The 5,271-nt window shown below is 39.4% G+C and overlaps 1 protein-coding gene and 1 pseudogene across 2 annotated transcripts in view; both read right to left on the bottom strand.

The window, feature by feature from the left end:
* Positions 1-218: 218 nt before the first annotated feature.
* Positions 219-5,271, bottom strand: part of LOC118475626 (NAD(P)H-quinone oxidoreductase subunit 2 A, chloroplastic-like) — an 11,211-nt pseudogene continuing 6,158 nt past the window's right edge. The window contains exon 1 of the transcript XR_004855038.1: positions 219-5,271. This exon is cut by the window's right edge and continues 6,158 nt beyond it. The product of XR_004855038.1 is annotated as an NAD(P)H-quinone oxidoreductase subunit 2 A, chloroplastic-like (transcript).
* Positions 2,230-5,271, bottom strand: part of LOC118475627 (30S ribosomal protein S7, chloroplastic) — an 8,621-nt gene continuing 5,579 nt past the window's right edge. The window contains exon 1 of the mRNA XM_035963891.1: positions 2,230-5,271. This exon is cut by the window's right edge and continues 5,579 nt beyond it. The gene's annotated coding sequence lies outside the window, so the exon portion shown is untranslated.

Genomic DNA, 5,271 nt, shown 5'->3' with positions numbered 1-5,271 from the left:
TTTCGATAGCAATATTAAGTCTCTGGTTTACAGAATTAACTTCCTTTTGGAGATCTTTCTCTAATTCTTCGATTGCTCCCTTTTTCTTTAATAAGTTGGGGAATCCAATATGGATTATGACGTGGATTGTATCGATTTCTTTTTGAATTTCTATATGTGTAATTACTTCAGAACTTGAGTCTGATTCCATTTTTCTATTCGAGCCTTTTTTCCTATTCTTTTGTATATAGTTCTTGATACAATTCCGTATTTTTTTATCTTCCTGTAGACCTTCAGAATAATTTTTTGGTTGTGCGAACCAAAAGGAATGGTGATTTTGGGTTGTACCAAGTCTGAAACCGAGTGGATTTATTTTTTGTCCCATATTTTTCTATTATATTTCTTTTTTTTTTACTGGGAATCGAAATCTTAGATTGATCTAAAGATTATTTTGATTTCTTTACTATATTTAGTACAATTGTTATATTACACATCGTTTTTTTTATAGAATAACTACGTCCTCGAGCTCGAGGTCTGAATTTTTTCATAATAGTACTCCTACTGACTTCGGCTTTAGTGATGAATAAATTCGTTTTGTCGAAATCCCTATAATGAGTAGCATTTGCTGCTGCCGAATAAACCAACTTTAAGATGGGATACGATGCTCGATAAGGCATGAGATTCAGTATCATAACGGTTTCCTCGTAGTAACGCCAGCGAATCTCATCTAGAACTCTTTGTGCTTTGAAAACAGACATATGTATGCGTTTTTGTGCTTTGAAAACCCGTTCGAATTTAAGTAGACGATCGGTTGGAACTTTTCTTGCGAGTTTTCTCAGCCCTTCTTTTCTTTATCCTAGGGGTATACTTTACCAATTTGAAACTTGTCATAAATAAGGTTATTACCCGCCTACCTTTACTTTATTTGATTATTTGAATCCTATAAATTTTGTTTATTCTGAATCTTTCTATTCTGAATTCAATTAACGACGAGATTTAGTATCCTTTCTTGTACTTTCATAACTCGTGAAATGCCGAGTAGGCACGAATTCCCCCAATTTGCGACCTACCATAGGATTTGTTATGTAAATAGGTATATGTTCTTTTCCATTATGAATCGCGATTGTATGGCCAACCATTGCGGGTAGAATGCTAGATGCCCGGGACCACGTTACTATTATTTCTTTCTCCTCCTTCATATTGACCTTTTCGATTTTTGCCAATAAATGACGAGCTACAAAAGGATTCGTTTTTTTTCGTGTCACAGCTGATTACTCCTTTTTTTCATTTTAAAGAGTGGCATCCTATGTCCACTATCTCGATCGAGGTATGGAGGTCAGAATAAATAGAATAATAATGAATGGAAAAAAGAGAAAATCCTTTAGCTGGATAAGGGGCGGATGTAGCCAAGTGGATCAAGGCAGTGGATTGTGAATCCACCATGCGCGGGTTCAATTCCCGTCGTTCGCCCATCGCATTATTGCAAATTCCAAAAATGCAATTTTCCATATTCCTAGTTACGTATTTACTTACGGCGACGAAGAATAAAACTATCACTATATTTTTTCCTTTTCCTAGTTCTTCTTCCAAGCGCAGGATAACCCCAAGGGGTTGTGGGTTTTTTTCTACCAATGGGGGCTTTCCCTTCACCACCCCCATGGGGGTGGTCCACAGGGTTCATAACTACCCCTCTTACTACGGGGCGTTTACCTAGCCAACACTTAGATCCGGCTCTACCCAAACTTTTTTGGTTCACCCCAACATTACCCACTTGTCCGACTGTTGCTAAGCAGTTTTGGGATACCAAACGGACCTCCCCAGATGGTAATCTTAAAGTGGCCAATTTACCCTCTTTTGCAATCAGTTTCGCTACAGCACCTGCTGCTCTAGCTAATTGCCCACCCCTTCCACGTGTGATTTCTATGTTATGTATGGCCGTGCCTAAGGGCATATCGGTTGAAGTAGATTCTTCTTTTTTCTCAAAAAACCCCTTCCCAAACTGTACAAGCTTCTTCCAAAGCATACGGCTTTCTAGATGTATATGACGATCTCTAGACAGATGGATCTTATATGAATCGTATGATGAAGTACCACATGAGTGGATATATAGAAAAGGAATCCAAATCCGCCGAATCGCTCATGTTATGATCTTCTACATCCTAGGTCTCCGCGTTCCGTCATCTGGCTTATGTTCTTCATGTAGCATTCAGATCGAATGACTCTATGAAATTACGTCGATACTTCCACATATTATGGGTAACGTAGGAGACATCCCTATTTTCACCCGGGGGTCTTAATTACCACTGCTTAACTTTCAATTCGCCTCTGACCATCAAATTAAATGTGAATAACCCGTCCTCCTCTCTTTGAAACAAGGGGCGCTTCCGGTTCTGTGCGTGCTTCAAACAATTTTGTCTTCTCCATATTACCATATCTCTAGAGTCAATAATTTTCTATGAGGAACTACTGAACTCAATCACTTGCTGCCGTTACTCAACAGTTTTCTGTTGAGGTCTATCCCGTAGAGGTAGTCAAATTGGATCAGTGATCGATTTCTAGGTTTCGTCGTAAACCTAATTGGTTACTTCCAATTACGTAAATCAATAGTTCAAACCGCACTCAAAGGTAGGGCATTTCCCATTGATATAGGAACTTTTGTACCAGAAACAATAGTATCTCCAATTATAGCCCCTCTGGGATGTAAAATATATCTCTTCTCACCATCCCCATAGTGTATGAGACAAATGTATGCATTTCGATTAGGGTCGTATTCTATGGTTATGATTCTACCAGATATGTCTTTTTGATTCCGTCGAAAATCGATTTTACGGTATAGGCGCTTATGACCTCCCCCTCTATGCCTTGCGGTAATGATTCCTCTGGCATTACGACCTTTACCACAACGGTGCCGTCCATGGATCAATTTATTTCGTGGATTGGATTTCACTTGCCTGTCTACGGTTCCCTTGCGTGTGCTCGGGATAGGTGTTTTGTATAAATGTTTCGCCGTATTATTAAGTATTCTCCTTTAGTTCGTTTCTCTATCTAGAAGTGGAATAGAATAACCCGGTTGAAGGGTAATGATCATACGTCTGTAATGCATTGTATGTCCCAGAATAGGTCCCATTCTTCTACCCTTTCCGGGTAGTCGATGGCTATTCACAGCTACTACCTTAACACCAAAGAAGAGTTCGACCCAATGCTTTATTTCTGTCTTAGTGAATCCCGATTCGACATTAAAAGTATATTGATTCTTTCCCAATAAACGAAGACTCTTTTCTGTAAATACTGCGTATTTGATTCCATCCATAAATCGACTTTCCCCCCTATGCTCTGAGTTCCAGTATCGATAAGAATTCGAGTTCTTATTGTTCTTATGTTATGGTATGAATATACCATACCAATTCGTTATGTATGGATGATGGATGAGATTCCATGGATAGAGAGCCAATTCCAATAGACCGTTCCCGTTCGCGTGCATCCAGCAGGAATTGAACCCGCAAATTTACCAATTATGAGTTGGGCGCTTTAACCATTCAGCCATGGATGCTTAACAGGGATCATCGTACATCGTAAATAACCAATTTTCATATAGAAAGACATATCATAGAAAAATGAAATCGAAAATATTCGGAGATGGCAAATATTCGGAGATGACTATGAAAACACCTCTCCGGATCCTCGAATTGAAAGAGAGACTGAGAGGGATCAAGAATCCTAATTCTCGCTATTTGGAATGGATCCAATTCTATTGAGTCTGACCCATAGTGATCATTTCTCTTTAGCAAAGAATGACCTTGGTTATCAAAGGATTGAACAACCGAGATCCATTTACTTATGATACCTAGTTGACATTGCTAACAAGGATCTAATGAATTATGAGTTTAATAGATTCTCTTTAGCAGAAAGACGTATATTCCTTGCTCATTATCAGACAATCACTTATTCCCAAACCTCGTGTGGGGCTAATCGTTTTCATTTACCATCTCATGGAAAACCCTTTTCGTTCCGCTTAGCCCTATCGGGTATTTTAGTGATAGGTTCTATAGGAACTGGACAATCCTATTTGGTCAAATACCTAACGAAAAATTCCTATTTTCCTTTCATTAAGGTACGAGGGCTTCTTATTCCACAAGAACGAAAGCACCTTTTCATTCTTTCATATACTAGGGGTTTTTACTTGGAAAAGACAATGTTCCATACTAAAGGATTCGGGTCCATAACCACGAGTTCCAGTGCACTAGATCTTGTAGCACTTAGCAACGAGGCCCTATCCATTAGTATTCCACATAAGAAATCCATTATAGAAACTAATACAATTAGATTAGCTCTTCATAGACAAACTTGGGGTTTGCGAGCCAAGATAAGACCGGCTCGGGATCATGGGACCCTTTTCTATCAGATAGGAGGGGATCTTGTACAAAATAGACTTCTAAGTAATAACCCCATAGATCCTATATCTATCTATATAAAGAGGCAATCGTGTCAGGAAGCGGCTTTTTCTTTGGCCAAACGGTACTTCGAACTTGGAACGAGCATGAAGAGATTAACGAGACTTCTTTCTCTTTTGAGTTTTTCTGGCGGACCGGTCGCGCAAGATCTTTGGTCTTCCCCCGGAACCGATGAAAAAGTGGGTCGCTTCTTATGGACTCGCTCAGAATGATTCTTCTCTATCTATAGTTCATGGCCTATTAGAAGTAGAAGGTGCTCTGGTGCAATCCTTACCGACAGAAAAAGATTGCAGTCGGGTTGATAATAATCGAGTGCCATTACTTCGTCGGTCCGAACCAAGGAATCCGTTAGAAATGTTTTGAAATGGATATTGTTCTCTCTTTGATTAGGGATGCTATATGAAAAGAAGTGGAGTTTGAAAAAGGGAACGGAATGGTCAAACCGGAACTGCTAGAGGAACGAATTTTCAATAGCATAACTTGGGCTCCTAGAATATGGGGCCCTTGGGACAATCTATTTGATTGCAGGGACAGGTACGCTGAATATGACTGGGGATTTTCCTATGGGTATTGGAGCGGGTCCAAGCAGATTAAAGAGGATGAGTTGTCAGAGACTGCTATTTATTCGAATTATTTCTGGTATATTTATCATAAAAAGGGGGAGGTGCAAGAGACTGATTCGGACTTCTTGCAGAGTGGAACAATGCAGTACCAGACACGAGATATATCTTTCAAAGAAGAAGGCTTTTTTCGAATAAGCCAATTGATTTGGGACCTTCGGATCCATTCTTTTTCCTATTCAAAGATCAGGCCTTTGTCTCTGTGTTTTCACGTCGAGAAT

The sequence above is a fragment of the Zea mays genome, unplaced genomic scaffold (assembly GCF_902167145.1).
Source record: "Zea mays cultivar B73 unplaced genomic scaffold, Zm-B73-REFERENCE-NAM-5.0 scaffold_518, whole genome shotgun sequence".
Lineage (NCBI taxonomy): Eukaryota > Viridiplantae > Streptophyta > Magnoliopsida > Poales > Poaceae > Zea > Zea mays.
Note: the sequence above shows the minus strand (reverse complement) of the source record. Positions and strands in the feature narration are given on the sequence as shown.